Raw genomic sequence first — 23,522 nt, 5'->3', positions numbered from 1 at the left:
ATGAGAGGGGAGCTTTCTATTCATAGTAAGAGGTTTCTAGGTAATGATTATGGGTCTACCAACGAGCATGTGTTGTACAGTTCATACCCTGATTCCCATTGGCCAGTTGCAAAAAAGATATCCTCAAATCATGTAGGGCTTGGGCAAATGGGTGACTCCCAACCACTCACTCACAAGGCCTTTACCTACTAAGCTGATGACAGCCTTAATACTTATGTCATTAGATGACGTGGCAACACTTGGATGACACAATGTTTTCCTGAACTCTAATTGGTCCTTACTGATGTAAGCTTGCGTCAACCCTGATTTTTTAGGCATAACAAGAAGTACCCACACAATTTCAGTGGTCGAAAGAAGACTTGGTTGAAGCTCATGAAGGGCTGATGGAGCCACTAGTGGATCTTGAGGGGTTCTTGGAAGGAGACAAAGTGAGAACTCAGCATGCTGCAGACATCATCAGAGAGGCTTGCTTGAAACATGGCTTCTTTCAGGTGATCAATCATGGTGTTGATTTAAGTCTCATAAGTGGCACAAATAATCAAACATCGAAATTTTTCAAGCCACTAGCTACCCTAAAATCAAGGGCTCAGAAGATCCTCGGTGTTGCGAGTGGATATGTCAGTGCCCATGGTGATCGTTTCGCCTCTAAATTGCCATGGAAAGAGACATTAACTTTCGCCTTCCATGAGCACTCTCAGGAAGCCCTTGCACTTAAATTCTTTACATCCACCTTTAGAGAAGATTTTAAACAGACGGGGTAAGATAAATTTACAACAATCCTGCTATAGCCCAAACTTGTTTTTACGTATTGCCACATATATTTCATATAGTAATTAACATGACCTTTTTCAATTTTGTGGATTAATCCATCAAGAATTTTGTGAAGCTACGAAGCACTTAACTCTTGCCCTAATGGAACTTCTGGCAATCAGCTTGGGAGTTGATCGATCTTATTACATAATTTTTTTTCAAGATTGTTGCTCTAAAATGAGATGGAACTACTATCCTGCTTGCAAAGAAAGAGGGCTTACTCTTGGAACAGGTCCTCATGCTAACCCAACATCCCTAACCATACTTTACTAGGAAAATCCAGGTTTAGATGTTTTTATAGACAACAAATGGATGGATGTTCAACCTTATCCTGGTGCCCTAGTCATTAATATTGGTGAGACCTTCATGGTAAGTTTCCATATGGTCAACAATTTTTTGCTAATTAGTTTGTGGCTCTATTAATAAAGTTACATGATTTAGGTTGTATATATGCTTAGTTGATCACTGCTAGGAAAATATATAGAATTTTGTGGACTTATAATTAATAATAAGCAAGGTTTTAAAACCCGACCCGAGGAGTGACCCATCAGGTTATTGGGTTGGTTGGTCGAACTGGTTCAACTATCGAGTCGAACCGTGATGTCATCATGTTGATGTCAGTGTGATGATATCATTCTGACGTCAGCATGACATATAAAAAAATAATAAAAATACGATTCAACCGTTGGGTCGAACTAGTTGGACCGACGGTTTGTAACAAAAAATCCAATCCAACCATGATTCAAACTGGATTATTTAATATTTTTAGTTTTTTAGTTAAATTGACCTAGCTTGATCACCAATTCTCAGTTCAACCGGTTGAATTGGTCGAGCCAGGCCGGGTTTTAAAACCATAAGTATAAAAGGAATCCAATGGATATGGAAGCATCAACAATACATAGCTGAACATAATTGATTAGGCATGTCTAGAAGTTCTCTATGAATTATTTTGCAGCTGATGTGATTGTAGTTTAGGTGTATATGCTGCTGTGTTCTCCATGCACTAATAACTATTTACATTTACAAAGAAATTTTACAAAGATCTTCATACAAAGTGATGTGGCAAAAAATGAATGGAAGATTGAATTGAATGAGTTTGACTTTTTTGTTTCACTCTTCCATTCATTTTTTGTCACCTCACTTTGTATGAAAATCTTAGTAAGATTTCTTTGTAACTATAGTATTATTGAATAACTAATACATGACATGAGTTGACAATATTGATTGACATGTTAAAGGCTTAAAGCCTTATCAACTTGTGGATATGTTTGACACAGATATTTTAGATTTATTTAATGGCTGAACGACTTACGCATACCCAAGGTTTGCTGAAATGACAAGTTGGTACCCAAAAATTTTGAAACGACAAATAGGTACCTTCCGTCATGTTCTGTTAGTAATTTTCATTTGATAATAGTGAAAAGACTAAAATGCCCTTGAAAGTTTAATATTTTAGTTTTTTATAAATTCAAAAATTTCTAAAAAACCCCCTAAGTTTGCTAATTTGACTAAATACCCCAATTAGACCTGGCAAAACGGGTCTGGACCCGCGGGTTGGACCGTACCCGAGTCAATAATATAGGGTACGGGTCCAATTTATTAAACCCTTTTTTTTAGACCCGTACCCGTACCCGGCCCAAAAACAAACGGTTTATATGGGTGAACCTGCGGGCACCCGCGGGCACCCGTATTTGCAGAAATCAACTTTTTCATTTTTGTTGAATCCCTAATTTTTCACGCCTTCACCATTCACGCACAGATGCACTCTCACCTCTCACTCTCTCAGTCTCATCTCATCTCAGACATCTCTGATCTCTCACTCTCATCTCATCTCTGATTTCTCACTCTCAGATTCTCAGCAACCTTATCACGGCCGCATCTCAATCTCTCGTCATTCTTCTTCGTCTGAAGTTCAACTGAATCAACTCCCTATCTCGGTGTCTCCATCTTCGATTAATAGTCAGTTTGTCACTCGTCGACCGGTAATGAATCCCGAACCCCTAATTTTGTGTGTTTGTTTTTGTTTTTTTGACAGCTTTTGTGTTTTCTTTTTTGTTTGAATGGTTAATATTTTGTATTTTAATTTTTGTTTGTGAGATTAGCATTGTTACTTGTTACTTGTGATTTTTGGTTTTAATGACTGGCATTGTTGCCATGCAGAAATGGGGACACATATTCAGGAGAATATTTTGCAGATAGGATGCACGGGTTTGGAGTTTATCAATTTGGGAATGGACATCGGTATGAGGGGGCCTGGCATGAGGGGAGAAGGCAGGGTCTTGGTATGTATACTTTCAGAAGTGGTGAGACAGAGTGTGGTCACTGGCAAAATGGGGTTCTTGATGTTCCAAGCACACGAAACACGCATCATGGACCTCCCTATCCTGTCAACCATTTCAAGGTTCTGAATGCTGTCCAGGTAACTTTGTTTTTTGCCTCCTTGTGAAAATGATGATGTTGTGGAATATCAAAAGATTATTCAGCGCAACACTTGAAGTTTTAGAAAATAAAATGCAAGTGTGAAGAGCTTTTTACATGAAGGAGATGACTAAAATTCCATTGCTTCCATTAGTTTTTTGTCATAACATCAGAAAATTGTATCTTAGATTCTAAATCAATCAATGTATAGCAGAAATCTAGCTTGCTAGCTCAAATATTTAGAAATACTAAGCATGCCTGCTTGTACTTGGGCATGCTGAGAATTGGAGGTTAAATTATGGTAATATGTGTTTTCTGCAAAATTATGTGATTAAACTTAGATTGGGCTGATTCAGATCTGGATTAGCATCAAATAGCTTTATTTACACTTTATGTTCTGTAGGGTAGCTCATGTCTATTGCTTTAAAAGTTAGGTTAAAAAGTGAAACATGGTTTGTTGCATGATTACACTTAGCCAGAACCACTTGAGCATATGGTTGATTTAGTATTTGCGACGACTTTACATATTGTCAGCCATGATCATACAAATATTTGGTGCTTTTTGGCTTTTAACTTATTATACATGTTCTGAGTTGGTGCTTGTGACCCTTGGATGAAATTGTTTAAACATTTTTAGTTTATGTTGGAATTATTAATTAATATTAGATTTCGCCTTTTAAGCAGGAAGCACAGCGAGCTGCTGCAAAAGCATATGACATTGCAAAGGTGGACGAAAGAGTGAATAAAGCAGTTGCCGCTGCCAATAAAGCAGCCAATTCGGCGAGAGTTGCATCTGTAAAGGCTGTTCAAAATCAAAGGCACCACAGTGACAGTGATGATATGCCGACTCTTGATCCTTAAAAGGCAAATGGTTTCAGAATCATGTTTATGCAATTAACTATAAGCATTTCAGTTTTTCTTTTCATTTTCCTAGAAAAAAGAGTGAACATGAGAGCGCCGAGAAAGTGGGATTTTTTCTCCTCTTTCACTACGCTGTTCCTTAGATTTTTGGTGTTAGTTGTTATTTTCTTCGCATTAGCAAGAGGTACATGCTTGGAACCACATTCCGTCATGAGAGTAAGATGGCAGAATGTGGAGCAAGATGGGGTTCCTCTTTTCTAGCCTGAATAACATGTACATAAGTTGAGAGGTTTGAAAGATGGCACGAAGGTTTATTTGTTGAATATTGGATTATGTATTTGTTTATTTTAATTAGTATTTATAGTTTATTGACTTATTTTGTTTGTTTATGTGTAATTGTGTATTAGTGATTTTGTATTTGTTTATTTTGGTTGGTATTTGTAGTTTTGTATTATATGTTATTGTTTGTTTATGTGTTATTTATTTATTTTGGTTCATATTTGTTTATATTCTTAATTGAATTGAATTTAGAGTAGTTGATTTAGGGGGTGTAAATGTAAACAATTAAAACTGTAGGAATTTTGGGGGTGTAATTGTCATAATTAAAAACTATTAGGGGTAAAACGAAAACTAAAATCTGGAGAGAGAAAAAACGGGTCCACCCGCGGGTCCACCCGTACCCGTATAGGGTAGGGCACGGGTGCAAAACATTGGACCCGTATAGATCGACCCGTATAAGGACCCGTACCCGTTTGACCAGGCCCGTACCCGGCCCACCCACCCGTTTTGCCAGGTCTAACCCCAATATATAAAATTTTTATAAAAAAACAAAAACACCCCTACCACCTGCAGTGCTAGATTCTGGCCAACAAATTGCGTTACAACACAGACCCATTGGATCTATGTCGTAACGCATAGATCTGGCATTTTTCGGTAAGATCCGTGGCTGATTTGACCGGAAAAGGCCAGATCTACGGCCAGATCTGGCCGTCGAGGCCAGAATCTCGCCAGAAAATTGTTTTACGACACAGACCCTTTAGATCTGTGTCGTAACACGTCGATCTGGCATTTTTCGGTAAGATTCGTGGAGGATCTGGTTGGAAAAGGCCAGATCTGGCCGTCGAGGTCGAAAAAGGCCAGATCGATGCGTTACGACATAGATCCAACGGGTCTGTGTCGTAACACAGTTTTTCGGCCAGATTCCGACGGTGTTGGCTGGAATCTGGCACTGCGGGTGGCAGGGTTGTTTTTGTTATTTTATAAAATTTTTATATATTAGGGTATTTAGTCAAATTAGCAAACCTATGGGGTTTTTTAGAAATTTTTAAATTTATAAAAAACTAAAATATTAAACTTTCAAAGGCATTTTAGTCTTTTCACTATTATCAAACGAAAATCACTAACAGAACATGACGGAAGGTACCTATTTGTCGTTTCAAAACCTTTTGGATATCAACTTATCGTTTCGGTAAACCTTGGGTATGTGTAAGTCGTTCTCCCTTATTTAATTAACAGACTGTTCTTTGATAGATCACCTGTCACATTGAGGATTAATAATTTAGTATTTACCCTAGTATTATTTCAAATGATCTGTATCTGTAGACAAATAATGAATTCTATGGAGAGAACATCTCCGAATATTGGAGTTTGCACTCAGCTCTTGGGAAACTAATTTTGGAGGGTTTTAACGAGAGAAGTGTGTATAGGGAGAGAAATATAACAATAATATTTAATAGATTTTAAAGGTTAGACAAATAATGAATTCTATGGAGAGAACATCTCCGAATATTGGAGTTTGCACTCAGCTCTTGGGAAACTAATTTTGGAGGGTTTTAACGAGGGAAGTGTCTAAGGGAGAGAAATATAACAATAATATTAAATATATTTTAAAGATTAATTTAAGTATGCGCAAACTAATCTAAATACTTTGGTTATATATATATAAACTTATTTTGGAGGGTTTTAACGAGGGAAGTGCCATAGGGAGAGAAATATAACAATAATATTCAATAGATTTTAAAAATTAATTGAAGTATGCACAATCTAATCTAAACATTTTAGTTATATATATATAATGGTGCCTAGAAATGTATGTTTCTTGTATGTTAACGAGGGAAATGCCCCTAGGGAAATAAATATATTAATTGTACATGTCAAGTGTGGGGATGTAAATCATAAAGCATTGGTATATAGTCTTATTAATTGGTCTGTTGGATGTGAAGGCATTAACAAATGGGATATACAAGAGTGTTCTCTGTGTTCTGCATTCTGCATAGGGCAATGGTTAATAACACAGGAGAGAGTAACATTGGCGTTCTTTGTTAACCAGAGAGATGACAAGGTGGTGAGTCCCCCACCGGATCTTCTGGCCACCCAACGCACTAGGCTGTACCCCGACTTCACATGGTCAAATCTGCATCGATTCACGCAATTACAATACAGAGTTGATAATGATACCCTTGAAAACTTTACCAAATGGTTTCTATCTTCCAAATCACTCAAACCTTGAATTAATTATTAATTTCGCTTTTTTATCTTTTTCATATATATTGTATTTCCGTAACCAAAGAGTGTGATAAAAAAATTTAGCTCATCATCTATAAGCTAAATGTGTCTTTTGCGCTATGTCTTGTGGGTCCTCCTCGAAAACTGCCTGATTGAGTTATAACTCAGGGCATATATAGATGCATTAATATATGCTTTAATTTTGTGAAATTAATGAAAATGAAGTAACTGTTGCTCTTCTTGCGTCAATATTTTTAATTTGTCGTGCTCTTGTTTATTAGGTGAAAATTACTCATTGCTTCATTCATTTTCTTGTATATCCCTGGATGGGTATGGATTTTCTCTTCTAGCATTTTATTTGGGCACTGATTGATTATGTGCAAGCACTGACCATTAATTCAGAATATATGAAAACAAAGTTAAATAAATTCTAAGTTCTAGCCACATATTTTGATAATTATTCCTCCGTTTCTATATAAATGTTTTTTAAGTCTTTGCACAATTTTTTAATGAATTAATTTTATCTCTCTTTAAATTGATTTTTTTCTTTAATATTGCAGGTAGGATGCACACATGTGTGAAATATTGAAAGAGGGAGAGAAGATGTAGGCCATAGAAAAAAGTTAGAGAGAGGAGATTAGGCAGAGTCAAGTGACATTGAAAAGACTAGAGACGGGGCCATATTTAAACCAAGGACAAACAAAATTTGATTGGAAATAAGAGTGGGCAATAATATGAGAATGGTAATTATCAGCTAGATGGTTTATTTGAAATTCTTAGATATATTATTTAAGAGGTTTTGGGTTTGAATTCTTACGATAATTAATAAGAGAAAAAAAGAATCGAGGTGTATAAATCATTAGATACTCTCAAATACCAAAATAATAATAATAATAATAATAATAATAATAATAATAATAATAATAATAATATGAGAATGATAACACATTAATAATTTGATGCCTTAGAAAAGATGGCAGAATGAACGAGATGCTTATATTTGAAGAGAGGGCCCACTTCATATGATGCTCATGTTGGAAAAGATTGTGTAACGATTGAGTCCCCCCTAAAAAGGCCTGTCTTTAGTCAGTTTAGCCCACTTTTATTACTTCAAGCTTTCATCTCATGCCTTTTGCAGTGCTCCTGTACTTTGATATGACAAAGTGATAATTGTAGCTCGCATGGTTCTAAAGTATATAAGGAAGGGCGAATACCGGGCGAATACCATGCACTTACCTATAGTTTGTTACTCAAAAGGTTTGAAAATAACAAATAGTCATTTTCCATCAAGTTTCGTTAAAATTTTCGTCTGTTAAATGACAATACTGTTAAAAAGACTGAAATAAGTTTGAGTTTATAGATTTTTATCTTCACTTTCTTCGTCTCTGTTTTCTTTCATCTCTTTATTTTTGCCTCTTCTTTTCTCTTGGATTTGGCCAGATTTCAAATAGTAAAGGGTAATATTTTATTGATTATATTTAATTAAAATTGAATTTCCAAAATCCTCTATCACAGGATCTCCTTCTTGTAAAATCAGCCGCACAGCCACATCACAGTCCAGTCCAATCCCCACTTTCCTCCACTGTTGCAAACTTCTCAAAACCACTAACAAACACATCTTCATAACCTTGAACAAATTTTTCAGAACCCAATATCACCATCCTTTAGCAGCCAATAATTCCCTCTTTCACCCAACAAACCCACCCACCTCGTTCACCTTTCTCTCATGCCCAACAAACCCACCTCACCCTTCCATCATGTCCAGCAACCTACCAGCCTACCAGCCCAACAACCCCAAAAAGACATCATCTGCACCCAATTCACCGCGCAAAAGAATCCATAGCTCCATAATCCTCAGCAAACAATCAAAATAGTCACAATCAATTCTTTTGGGCTTTTTTTTTTTTCAGAAAAAAGAAAAAAGAAGGGGTGGGAAGATCTTTGTGCCCGAGATTAACAGAGGAGAAAACAACGGTGGCTGATTGAGGGAGGAGAGAGTGAATTAATATGAGTGGCCGACGAATAAAGTGGAGTGGAGGTAGTGGTAGGGTGGGAGGCGTTGGTGGGACTTGAGACGGAAGAGGATTGGTGGGATTTGAGGCGTTCTAAGTGGTGTTTGGGAAGGGGAGAATGGAACGATGGCTATGGATTAGGGACGGAGAAAGAGGGAATTATTGGCTGCTAAATGTTGGCGATATTCGGTTCTGAAAAATTTGTTCAAGGTTATGAAGATGCGTTTGTTAGTGGTTTTGAGAAGTTTGCAACGGTGGAGGAAGGTGGAGATTGGACTAGACTGTGAAGACAATAGGACTAAAAAGAGACGAAGGAGTGAAGATAAAAAACTATCTCAAACTTCTAAGGGTGTTTCAGTCTTTTTGAGCAGTGTTGTCATTTAACAGACAGAAACTTTAATAGAATGTGATGTTTGTCATTTTCATACATTTTAGGTAACAAGTTGTCTTTAAGGTAAACAAGAAAATTAAAATTGACGAAACTTAATTACACTCAAGTTGTATCCTTATAATTGGTCAGTGTATCAGAATTTAAGGGACACTACTCCGGGAGATGTATAATTTTGTTAGATAGGTGTATAAATAAGGAGATAACTCTTCTTCTTATAAGGTTTGTGGTTGATTAATTTGTTAGAACTTTTTATCATGGTGATGGAGGAAGATATTTTGAAATTTAATTGATAAACAAGAACTTTTAGCCGCTCGAGTTGATCTTTAATTTTGTTTGATCTGGTAAACCTGCACCAGAAATTTGTTGTTATGAAGGTCAGAGTTCTCAAGTTAGTCAATGCCAGATCAGCAACTATTAGTACTATGTCGTTTTGATTAAATCTGAAAGTAGTGTTAGTCAGTTAGCTGTGCCAGCCGTAAGGGTTAGTTACTGCTGCTTCCAAAATCGGTGTACTTGTAATATAAACAAGCTATTAAGCTTAAATTAGTATCCAAGAAATGAAAAGTTCCGTTGATTCTCTGTTATTTTCTTTTTGTTTCTCATCAGATTTATATGGTATTATAATCACGTTTGTTTGAGATATTGATATATTAATATAAAGAAAAATGTTAAAAATTGAATTTATCTTATATCATGAATCGATAGATGTTCCTGGAAGATATGTTAAAGACTAAAATTATTATTATTTATTCTATTTATGATCTTGTTAATTAATGTATGGATGATGGCTCCCAAAAAGTAAGGCCATTATGCTGTCTAAGCAGAGTAAAAGGGAAATTTGATTCTATTAAATGTTGAATGTTTTACTTGCTAAGTTTTTGTGCTCACAATGTCTAGCTACATCAACATTAATCCATTGGAGATGGGATGAATTTCAATTTTCGAACACAATAAAAATTTCTCATTTCTTGAATTTTTTGACGGGCTTGTGGGCCTTTCGCCCTTTCCTTAATTGGTTCAAAGCCTAACAAGCGACTGTGATCATGATAATAGCCTAGATCTTGAGTGTTACACTCTATGTTACAAAGTTTACATTAACATTTATATTATATTTTTAACATCTAATATTACAAGTTTTATGTTTCATATCACGCAAATGTAATTCCGGTAACAATACCCTGTTGGATTTTTTGTGTTTGGACTTTGGATTCTGCTCTTGATTTGAACCTGCTAAATGTTTGAGTTTGGAACTTTAATATGTTGCAGTGTTCTGAATTGGAAATCAAATAATGTTTCACGAATTATTATTGAAAGAATATTATGTTGGACAAATCGAGGTCTTTGTATTCTTATAGTGCTAATAATTACCTTACTTTAATCTGCAATGACAGAGCGGCTCTTTCTCGAACAAAAAGTATATTTAATTTCAGCCGGCAGTTTATAAAATAATTAAGAAATGATTTTAATCAAGGTTTTAGCATATAACTGCAGTAAAATGAACAAAGGGATTTCAATTTTTTAGTGTTGAAGATTATAATTATATGTTTTGATTAATTTAAAAACAACTTAGATGAGGAGATTCTGTTGCCATTAATTAAACAATATACCGAGTTAAGAACATGAACTCAGCAATTTTAACAAACTGATGTATGTATGAGATTCAAAATTCTAATTTTGAGGTCAGTTGACTGGTAACGAAAACTTATTGAGAAAATTGAGCAGAAATATTTTGTTGCTCTTTTCTTCAACAAAATTTACTAGTTTTCTTTTCCCTAAAGTATTTCAAGTTACATACAACAGGAATTGGAATTGCCTGTTAGAATCGTGAGGTCATATATTCTTTGTCATAATAATTTAAACGAAGTTGCGCATCAACTGGTGGAGCAATAATTTGGTTATCTGAACTTTGATTCTCAATTATATATCATCAACTGTGAACTTTTTAAAAGGTTTGAGCGGAAGTAGGAGCAGAAGAAGCTGAGGGAAGTGGATGAAATCACTCTGTTAATCAATGACTTGGTCCTACGAGGTGTCAAGATCACTGAAAAGTCTGAAAGGCAGCACTAACCAATTACAATGTTAATCTGAACAAGATTTGCACAAAACCTGAAAAATTCCAGAATCTTACTTTTCTGCGGACTTGACTTCTTCGTTTAGGTTTGTAAAATACTAACCAAGCCCGTGGTCTACCATTCCCCAGATGAACGTGGAAAAAGAACAGCCATTCATACCTTTTGGTTCTGTTAAGTACGAATTAGAACCAGATAACTAACCCAAGAAAATAATCTCATGTGTGGACTGATTCATCTTCTTTATGCACTGAAAAATTCATCTCTTAACTATTCAATATAAGACTCTTGACTACATCTGTATCGTAGTCCTTGCCCTATTTTATCGCTTTGAGCTCTCATGCCCTCTCCAGTGCCCTTGTACTTTGATGTGACAAAGTGATAATTGTAGTGCATATGCATTTCCATCACGACCAGTACGTAGCTCGCACAATTGTAAGTTTATAGAGAAAATCAAAATTGACGAAACTTAATTACACTCAAGTCGTATCCTTATACTTGGTAAATGTACCATAATCCATGCAACACTGCTCCCTGAAAAGCATAATTTTATTAGATATGTGTATAAAATAAATAACTAGATATCTCTTCTTCTTATAAGGTTTATAATTAATTAATCGTGGTGATGGAGGAAGGTATTTTGAAATTTAATTGATAAACAAAAAAATTTAGGTGCTTGACTCAAATAACTGTTCTCTTGTTTGTTTGGTACAACTTTTGTTTCTAATCTAAACTTTTAAATTAAATTAAGTGAACCACAAAAATCGTTGAAGATATGTCGGATACCAAAATTATTATTCTATTCATGATCTTGTTGATTAATTGTAAAATATTTGAAATGTTTTCTTATCGTAAGATTGACTCTAATCCAATCTCACAAACTTTCTCTCCAGTTTCGACGTGGTAGTTTGCGATTGATCAACTTGCAATTGGTTAGACGAAAAAATTCATCAGAAACCAATTACAGCTATCACATTGGGGTTTTGGAGAAAATTTATAAGACAGAATTATAAATTATTATTGTCTTTTTCTTATTCAGTCGTTTTTTATTGCGGATTTTTAGAGCGGATGGATTGAAGCCATAGCTTAGACTGGTTAACCCCAAAGCTCAACAAGGATTGTGACCCAGAAAATTATGACAACAGCATTACTACAGTACAAAGCCTCCCATCTATTGTTGCTACTCGCTATATTTTTAACATCTTATATTCCAAGTTTATTTTTCAACGATGCAAACCAGCTTCGGTGACAGTACCCTGTTGGATTTTGCTCTTGATTTGGATATGCTAAATGAGTTTGGAACTTTACATGGATATATGTTGCAGTGTGTTGAATGGAAATCAAATAATTTATTCATGAATTATCATAGAAACTATGATTGTCGGACATTTTGTAGTCCTATTCTTGTAGTGTTAATTACCTTAATTTAATCTGCAATGACAGAGGGGCTCTGCATCAAACAAAATGTATTTTAGTACCGGCCGGCCACTTATAATATAATTAAGAATTGATTTTAAGTAAGGTTTTGAGTTTTGACATATCAATCAAATAAACAGAATTCATTTTTTTAGTGTTAAAGATTTTATATGTTTTGATCATTTAAAAAAAAAAAAAAAAAACAACTGCATGAGAAGATTCGATTGCGAATCATGTTTCAGCAATTTTAACAAACTGATGAATGAGATACAAAATTCTGAGGACAGTTAACTGATAAAAGCACTTACTGTAAAATATGAAAAGAATTATTTTATTGCTATTTAATTCTTCAATACAGTTTACTATTTTGTTTTCCCTGAAGCATTCATAATACATACGGCATGACTTGCTCAATTGGAATTGGCTATTAGAATTGTGAGGTCATATCTGACTTTGATTCTCAATTTACATCAACCGTGCTTTTAAAAGGTTTGATGCGGAATTATGAGCAGAAGATGCTGATGGAAGCCGCTGAAGTCACCCTGTTAATGACTTGGTCCTAAGAGACGTCAATCGCAGAAAGTCTAAAGGAGCACTTGCAAATTGCAGTGTTAATCTGAACAAGGTTTGCACAAAATCTGAAGAACTCCAACTCCTGACTTTTGTGCAACTCAACTACCTCGTGAATATAGAAATACCGAGCCCTTGGCCTACCATTCCCATAAACTATGGAAAAACAATAGCCACAAAACTACAAAATGGTCTCCCTATGGATATGTAGACACTAATTAACATATAGGAAGTCTTCTTTATTAACTTCATCCAGAGATTTTTATTAACCCAAAATACAAGAAGTTGCAACCATGGAATCCGAGGGTTGTTTTACAACTCATAGTTTACGGGTTGTGTTAGCAGTTGCATCAGCAGAAGCCTATCCTATAGCCAACCTGGCTGCCAGATAAATCGGCGATGTCACATTACCATATCCATTCGGCACAACAAAGAATGTTACACGATCCAGAATTCCTCATAACTTGCAACGACACTTTTGATCCCCAAAAGCATTTCTGACGGCAAGTGCTATAAATGTTACCAACATAACTCTTGGAGGAAAGTGCATATCTTGCAATACATAGCTAGAGATTGTTATGCGGAATCTGGTTCACCGATTGCCGATAATAAACCCTGGCTCCGTCTGTCCAATTCGTTATCTCTGATACTGATAACAGTTACCGCTGTTGGTTGCTACAGAAGCATTCGTTAACGGTTACAAGGAGAAAAGATTTCAAGGTCGGTTTGCCTATCGGTCTGTGATAGTATTGACTATGTATCTAATGGTTCTTGCTCTGCGTTGGATGTTGCCAACATCAATTCCTAAAGGACTCATTAGTTGAATTACTGTGAGTAGTTACGATAATCATACCAGAGTGTGGCTTTAATCCTTGCAGCTATGCCTTCATTGTTGAAGCCAATCAGTTCAATTTTTCATCAACTTATCTTCAAGATCTAAGAAAGGTGACTCACTTCCTGTGGTTCTGATTGGGCAATTGGAAATAAACCTGTGAACAGTTAAAACAACATGACGCCTTATGCATGTCAGGGGAAAGCACTTGTATTGATCTGAAAATGGATCTGGGTACCATTGCAAGTGCTTGAAGGGTTACGAAGGAAACCCTACCTCCCTAATGGTTGCCGAGGTACTAACATCGATTCATTATTATAATGTTTGATATCTCTAACGAGAAGATCTTTCTCAGACTATCATTTAAGTTTGTTACTTTTTTTTTTTTTTTTTTTTTTTTTTTTTTTTTGGTATTACCGTGATCTCTTCTGATGGTTTGGTCATATATGCAGATATAGATGAATGCCAGGACTCTATCTCCATGCTGCGAAAGAAGCTGTATAAACAAGAAGGCAATTCACATGTTTGTGCCCGAAGGGGCCCCATGGGACGAAGAAAAGATGGAGAGGGTTGCATTCCTAATCGGTCACTGGTAATTCAGGTCACTGTTGTAAGTATATTTATAAATTTTCTGACAAGAGTACTCTTATGAGTTATCTGACTGCTATAAATTGCATGAAATCCTTTAATGCTCCGTGGTGGTGATTTGGTTGAAATGAGACTTGAGATATGATATTGCCATGTTGACAATCTATGTTTACACCTGCAGTTTTGTCGAGTTGTTTGTTAAGTAACGGTTACGGCTTGTATGCCATGTAGGGATTAGCGGAGGCCTTACAGGATTGCTAATGGGTGGGACTTGGTTGTACTGGGGATCAATAAATGGAAGCTCATCAAACTCAAAGAAAGTTCTTCCGCAAAATGGAGGTTTTATGTTACAACACAGCAATTATCAGGCGGGAAGGGTCGCACCACAGAAACGGCAAAAATCTTTACAGCTGAGGACTTGAGAAGGCCACTGACAACTATGATGAAAGCATAATTATGGCCGTGGGATATTGTACAGTTTATAAAGGAACTCTATCAAATGGGAAAATTGTTGCCATCAAAAAGTCTAAAGTGGTGGATCAAGTCAATTGAGCAATTTATAATGAGGTGATTGTGCTCTCCCAAATCACCACAGGAATGGGGTAAGAGCTTTTAGGTTGTTGCTTGGAGACAGAGGTTCCATTGCTTGTTTATGAATTTGTTAACAATGGAACCCTCTTTGAACCATCCATACCAAAGTAAGTTTCACACCACTTCCATGGGAACCGTTTGAGGATAGCTGCAGAAACTGCTGGAGTGCTGTCGATTTGCACTCTTCAGCTTCTATACCTATCATCCATAGAGTATCAAGTCACCAAATTCTATTAGACGATCATTATACTGCCAAGTGGCTGATTTTTGTGCTTCGAGGTTGGTTCCTTTGGATCAAGAAGGATTATCTACAATAGTCCAAGTACTCTTGTATTTAGATCCTGAATACTTGCACACAAGCCACTGACCGAAAAAGCGTGTATATAGCTTTGGAGTTGTCCTTACTGAACTACTTACTGGCAAGAAGGCACTTTCCTTTGACAGCCTGAGAATGAAAGTCTTGCTATGCATTTCGTTTCTGCTCTGAAAGAAGACGCTTGGCAGAAGTTCTTGATGAATGTGTCATAACAGGCAAACCACAGCAGCTTAACGAAGCTGGTAGCCTTGCACACGGTGTGTAGCGTTAAAGGGGAGGAAGACCCACAATAGGAAGTAGCTATGGAACTAAGACTGAGAATAATGGTCCAGCATCCATGGGTAAATGATGAGTTGAATCTAGGAGACGAGTACTTGCTTGGTGAATCACTTGACGCCATTGATTATAGGGAAGTACAAATTGAATGCTGGATATGATAGCATGAGGAACCATGAAATTGTGCCTGTACGTGACGGTAGATGATTTTTTTGTGAGTTAGGATACAGCTCGTTATTGAATTCTTTTTATTTACAACCAGCTCCAGAAGTAGATGTTTCAGTGTTTTAAATTCCATTCACATTTTTTTTTTATGAACATTATTGTAATGTTATTATTGTTTCACAAATCCCGTCTTGCATTCTTAATGCGGCCAAGCGATTAATAAAATGTGCTTAGCCTGATTCATGCGTATTAACAGAGTGCAGGGTTGGAAAAACGGATACCAAATATGCCAATTTAAGCATTTTGTAATTGGCTTTAGGATGAGATCTTAAATGTGCCATGTGTAAATTAAGAAGAAGCATGACCTCATGGACCGATTACTAAGTGATCCATTTGTTTGGTAGTTCTTAATTTTCTTATTTTGAGGCCAAAAATGGACTCTAGTTCGAGCCGTTACTCATTCGTTTTTAACAATTGAACTTAAGTATAGGATGTGAAGTATTTAAGATCCTGTGGACTTAGCCTAATAAGTTGTTATTATCAAGCGGATATATATCTTATTATCTTTGTTTTTTCTCTGTTATTAGTGGCAGGCGTCTGGCAGGGAAATTTTCTTATGATGTAATCGATGTTGTAAAGGTACTGCAGACAAACTGTTCCGTCTTGTTTTTCTTATTACCTCGGATGTCACTGGACTTTATTGTTGCTCTTAACCGCTTTGGATAAGAAATCACTAAGAACTTACTACTTACCATAGAAAGATTTCGAATTAATAACTGCATAGAAAAGAAGTAAGATACTTTTGCAATTCACAATAATTGGGTTTATATTAGCACCAGCAGAAGCCGCTGCAGAACAACCAACTCCTATAGCCAAACATTGTTGCCAAGATAAATGCGGAAATGTAAGCATCCCATATCCATTGGGCACAATCGAAGATTGTTGATAGGAATCACCTCAACAACTCAAACAATTGGGCTGGGTTATGGGTCTTTTGTGAGTTTGAATAAAACTCTTCTTGGAAAACAAACTTACCAAGGGAGAGTAACCAATCTTTATCCCTTGGGTACTTACGCAGATCCCCTTTCCCTCGGGCCTCTATGCCCTTTCTCGAGGTAGCAGCCCAAGCCCAACGTCAGTTTGCCATATAGGCGACATCCACATGAACGCAAAATCATGCTCTAATACCAATTGATAAGAACCCACCCCTACAACTTAAACAATTGGGCTAAGCCATGAGTCTTTTATAGGCTTGGGTAAAACTCTCTTTGGAAAACCGGATTACCAAGGAAGGATGTCCAAGCTCTTATAAACCACATGCCCACCCCTTTTTCCTCTCAATGTGAAATCCTAACAATTGTTTCTACAGTCGGTACTTAAACCTTGTTGGAACGATACTTATTCTGATCCTCCAAAGGCATTCTGGAGGATAGTAGCATAAATGTCACGAATATTTAAGGAAAGTTTCATATCTTGCAATATATGGCCCAAGTTAGTTATAATGAGTCCGGTGAATGAGTTTCCAATAACAAACCCTATCTCACCCTGCCCACATTCATTATCTCTAATACTGACAACAAGTTCACGGCTGTTACTGTCTACATTCATTGTTATAATGCGTACTTCGGCATTTTCACTGGTCATCTTCGTAGTGGCTGGACCTTTGGATACTTGTGTCTTGCAATTGTAATAGTACGTTAAAATAGTTAAAAGTACTATTACTAGTTCAAAATGCTTTTTACATAGGATGACCCAGTGAACCTAAGAGAATTATGTTATAAAATTCCTAATTGTGGACTAATATTAATTATGCTTTGGTTTGATAAAATCGGGTAAATACATAGTCTAATGAGATATCTTAATAGACTTATATGATCATTCAAGAATTTGCCCAATACACTTTATTTAATATAATCTAGGTATGATAACTGTTAGCTTGAGCCTGTAATGAGCTTTAGATTTTATTGGACCTTTAATGGGAGGGTCCAATAAATTTATATAAATTGGTTAGGTTCCTTTTCCAAAATGCGATTGTACACTGAACCCTATTTGGTAGTTGTCATTCTGAAGTATTTTTGGAAAGGAAGACCGGTCAGTACTTGCAGGGAATTCAAGAAATTCAAAAGCCATGTCAGAATCAAGTTTTTCTAATCCTTAATTTTTAAATTTAGTATTCTATAATCAATATGCCGATCTTGGGTGGAATTCATGCCAGAATGCCTACATGTGGTATCTAAGCAGTGCATATTAGATTATAGGATTTGGATTTGTGGGATTGAAATTTGGGTTTGGCTTAATTTTGAAATTAGGGTTCTTAATTGAATTTGGGCAAAGTTGCAATTTAGGGTTGATAATCCAAATTCTAGAGTTTTGGGATTAAATCAAATTGCCGAATTGAACCCAACAATTTCCCGTCCGAATCCATGCGATCTACCAATCAATCACGAAAAACCCATTATCTCACATTTAGCAAGTCATTCTAGATCAGACAACTACTTTTTAAAATGACCACTTCTTTCTTGTTCATATTCTTCGGATGGTCATTTTATTCTTATTAATACGACAAACTAAATTGACCTTTGACTGGACAACTACTTTTAAAAAGTGGTATTAAATTTTAATCAATTTAAACCTCCATGCATGTGTTGGTGGACCCAAGTGTTAGGCTTTCTAAAAGGCTAAATTAAATTTAAATCAATCTTATAAATCAAGGTAATTTATGGTTGTAGTACCTTACTATAAATCAATATATGAATACCATGTGATAATTACCACACAATCAATATAAAGACAGATAACAGAAAAATTTATAAAATATGATAAATTTATTAGTTGATGTTATTGATGATGTGATGCTTTCATGGTATCATAATTTTTTACAGTAATGCTACAGTCACTCACTCAAGGTTATGCATCGAATTTGTGCATCGAATTTGTGCACCGAATGACATAGTAAAATCTTGACCGTTGATTCATTATCAGTTAATATTAATAAACAGTCAGGATTTTGTTACGTCATTCGGTACACAGATTCAGTACGCAATCTTCGATGGCTCTATCATTTTCGAATTTTTTATAGTGTATGGAGAGTTCCACGAGTTCAATTATTGCAACATATATCAACAAAGGGTGCATGAGAAACATGCTAATTCATTGTCTGAGAGGTCCACTCTTTTTATGTATGACAATTTAATGGAATAAGCTTTTCTTTATTTATTTGTATGAACAAAAAGAATATAATAATTAAACATTGATGTCAATGAATATATATATATATAAGATAAGATAATATATTTGTAGGGATTCAACAGCAAAAGATCTTAACTCTCTTATGACAAACAAATCTTGTAAATCAGTGATGGCACTAGCTAGTTAATCTCGATCCATTTACTTTTGATATTTCTGTCAACACTTGGAGTTGATTAAAGTAAACAATACTTCAGTAGGGTTTATGATAATAATAACCCTTTTTAAACAATTTTTTTTTTTTAAAATAAATATAATTATTGCAATACTTTAGTAATATTCTTAATTATTTTAGAATGATTCCTAAAAATAAATAAAATAATAAAAAGTTGGATTATCTGTTTTGCAACTTTTCAGTTGTAAATGTTAAAAAAAAAGAAGGATTTTTTATTTTTTGGTGGAACAAATTTTGAAACCGATATTTTTAAGAGAAGATGTCACAACGAAGATGAAGTATTTGAAATTTATATCACGGAGGTCCCTATTTTTAAATATTTGATACAAAGAATACAAATTAATTCACAAAAAATAAAAAAAAATAAAAAAAATGATGTGTTATAATATGATTGGATAATATAAGATTAAATATAAATGCAACAAATTAAAATGGTTTATAAGGATTTATTTTATATGATGAGTTTGCATATACACGTCTTACACTTTTAAACTTAAAAAACAACATTATTTATTAACTTAGAGTAATGCTAATATATAAGCTTCATATACAAAATATTATCCTAACTGATGTAACAACCACTCATGTTTGATATATCATCAGAGACCAAGCCAACATTGACCTAGGATAAACTAGTGCCATCACTGAAATTTAAAAAAAAAAAAATCATAAGTTGTTATAAAATTACAATACACCCCTAAATAGTGTCATATTTTTTTTTTAACCAATAATTATCCATCCAATGCTATGTCCAAAATGAAAATAAAAAAATAAGATAGTAGATTATAAATAAATAAGACCCAGGTTATAGAAATTTAATTCAACTCATTGCATGTGAAAAAAAATTGCATAGTAAATATTTTTTTCCAAACTTAATAACCATGGTTTGATGTAGGACAAATCACTTATTATCTTAGAAATCTTTCAAAATAATTTTTAATTTAGTTTACCTTTAAGAAATTGTGATTTTATGGATATTTTTAAGTTAGATCATTTTTTTATTGACTTGTTCAACAATATTGACAATGATAGTTTTCAAAACATTAAACGCCTTGAAAACAATTATAATTATTGGATAAAAAGTATTAATAATTAATAATTTCTAATATTTATCATATATGAAAATTATAAATTATCATTTTTTAATTCGCCCATCCTCACTTGAATTCCTGGCGGCTGGCTCCCACACGGTATATTATCAAATTAATTTATCTATTTATCTCAAATTAAAATCATTCCATCATATTAATAACATTAATTGTATGAACAAATTTGTATAAGGAAAATTGTACAATTGAAATTATTCATAAAATTATCTATTGAAAAAAAATTGCACGATATCGGTTCCCTTTCAAAAGTTAAATTTTTGGGGCCGCGTGAAAGTTGCTCAATGTTCATCACTTGTCAGTGCATTGAACTGGTGTTCTCCGTGGACAAGAATAATAGGGCTTAGAATCATGGATTATTTCTACACCAAGAAGAAAAGGAACAGCACAGGGGAATTCAACGAATGCTTTTGCAGCTCATCACCATAATGGATCCGGTAATATTAGCAGCGAGTGCAGAACAACCAACTTTTCCGATTGCAAAATTGGTTGCCCAGATAAATGTGGGGTGTTAGCATCCCATATCCCTTCGGCACAAACCGAAGGTTGTTCCTACGGTCACAACTTCCGCTAACTTGCAACCATACTCATTGAATCCCAAAAGCATTTTTAGTGGAAAGTAACATAAATTCACGGAAATTTCACTCAAAGGTAATTGCATATCCTGAAATATATTGCTAAAGATTGTTATAATGAGTAGGGCGGACAAGTTGTCCATAAAAACACCCCATATAAAACTGAAGTCACTGAGCTCCACATACTCTATCTCTGATGCTGACAACAAGTTTACAGCATTTGGTTGTGATACAAAAGCGAAATTACAAAGTGAGAAAAAGGAAAAGAGTACATTGTTGGTTGCATCTCCGTGTGCGAAAGCATAGATATGTAACTAATGCACATGTTCCGGCATAGGATGTTGCCAGACATCTATTCCTGAAGGAGTACAGATAATGATATAACGGTGGAAAGTATCAATCAGCATAAAAAAAGTATGGGAATTTAATCCCTGCAGCTATGCATTTATCGTTGAGAGGGTAAGTTCAATTTTTCTTCAACTTCACTTGCAGATCGGAAAATGTGGAGAAACTTCCTTCATGGTATTTGATTGGGCAGTCGGAAATGAGTCCGCGAGCAGCAAAAATGGTTATGTCAAGGAAAAAGCAAGATGTTTGATTCTAAAAACAGAACGGGTACCTTTGCGAGTGCTTAGATGGTTATGAAGGAAACCCATATCTCCTGGTGTTTGCAGAGGTATGCTCTTCTTTGTCATATACATACAGTATATAAAAGGAATATGACTCAGTTTTTGTTTGTTTGCTGCATGGTGTTACATGTAACCTGAATAAGTTCACTTGATAGATTCTAGGTAAGTTTCGTTAAGAATCTTCACGATTATATCTAATTATTAATCATTATCAGTTATTTGGTTCTATGCAACATAGATGAATGCAAGGTTCCCAGTCTCAATAAAAAATGCAAAACCTGTGTAACAAAAAAGGGACTAAACATGTTTATGCCAGGGGCACATGGGATGGAAGAAAAGATGGACAAGGTTGCATTCTTGATCAATCAAAAGTAATTCCGGTCACTTTTGGTAAGTGATATTAGTTGCTTTATACTCTTGTTTGATCTCTGACAAATGTGATCATACTGTATGATTTACTTCATTACAAGGGAATTATATATATAATATACTCGTATGTTTTTGCTTCTTCTGGTGATGGCACCCAGGGAAAAAATGTAACTGATAGTTTTTAGAATGAAAATTTCAGAATATATATTCTTTAGTATGGAAACTTACTTCATTTATATAGTTTGTGCCTTTTCTAAATTTTGCACATAACTAACTATGTATCATCTTGAGAGGTTTATAAAGCGCTTATATTTTACCTTCTATATATATGCCATGCTCGCAGGGGTTAGCGTAGGCCTTGTAGTATGTTAATAGGTAGCACTGGTTGTATTGGGGATTCAGAGAAGGAAGCCTCCTCAACTCAAGAAGAAGTTTTTCCGCAAAAATGGGGATTTTTGTTACACAACAACTATCAAGAGAGAGAGGAGGGAACCACAATAGAAACGCAAAAATCTTTACTTCTGAGGAGCTCGACAAGGCTACCGACAACTATGATGACAGCGAATTGTTGGCCGTGGGAGATATGGTACATTTACAGAGGGATTTTGGTCAAATGGAAAAGTTGTTGCAATTTAGTCAAAGTAGTGGATCAAAGTCAAGTTGAGCAATTCATTAAGAGGTGATCGTGCTTTCGCAAATCAATCACAGGAATGTGGTAAGCTTTTAGGTTGTTGCTTGAGACAGAAGTTCCATTGCTAGTTACAGATTTGTCACTTGGCACCCTCTTTGATCACATCCATGATAAAACCAAAGCTTCTGCCATTCCATGGAAAAAAGTTTAAGGATAGCTGCAGAAACTCAGGAGTGCTATTATTTGCATTCTTCAGCTTCAGTACCAATCATCCATAGAGATATCAAGTCCACCAATATTCTATTAGACGATCATTATCTGCCAAAGTGTCTGATTTTGGTGTTTCAAGGTTGGTGCCTCGGTCAAGAAGGATTTTCTAAAATAGTGCAAGGTACACTCGGCTACAGATCTGAATACTTGACACAAGCCAACTAACCGAGAAAAGCGATGTTTATAGCTTTGGAATTGTGGTTGTGGAGCTACTCACTGGAAGAAGGCACTTTCCTTTGACAGGCCTGAGAATGAAGAAACTGGCCATGTATTTGTCACTGAAATGAAAGAAAACCATTGGCAGAGATTCTTGATGATTGTGTAATGAATGGGGCAACCCGGAGCAACTTAATAAGTTGCTAACCTTGCAAGGCAGTGTGTGACAGTGAAAGGGGAGGAAAGGCCAACCATGAAGAAGTAGCCATGGAACTGGAGGGGCTGATAATTTTAAAGCATCCATGGCTGAAAGATGAGCCAAATTTGGAAGAAACAGGAGTTGCTTGGAGAATCACCAGATAATGCTAGTCAGGTGTGAAGGACCGCTGGATATGATAGCATGAAGAACCAGGAACGTAACTGTACGTGTTGGAGAGATTCCCCAGTTGTCTGACGAGCAATTCCTTTTATTTTACCCAGATTGATATGAGATTTGCAGCTAAAGACTTGTACAAAACCTCATCTTGTGTGGCTGTTTAGTGTAA

The 23,522-nt window shown here is 35.4% G+C and overlaps 1 pseudogene; it reads left to right on the top strand.

Annotated features, from left to right (window-relative positions):
- LOC116128359 overlaps positions 1-23,522 on the top strand; it is a 41,108-nt pseudogene continuing 17,586 nt past the window's right edge.

The sequence above is a fragment of the Pistacia vera genome, unplaced genomic scaffold, assembly GCF_008641045.1.
Source record: "Pistacia vera cultivar Batoury unplaced genomic scaffold, PisVer_v2 Contig2, whole genome shotgun sequence".
NCBI lineage: Eukaryota > Viridiplantae > Streptophyta > Magnoliopsida > Sapindales > Anacardiaceae > Pistacia > Pistacia vera.
This window is presented reverse-complemented; position numbering and strand designations above follow the sequence as displayed.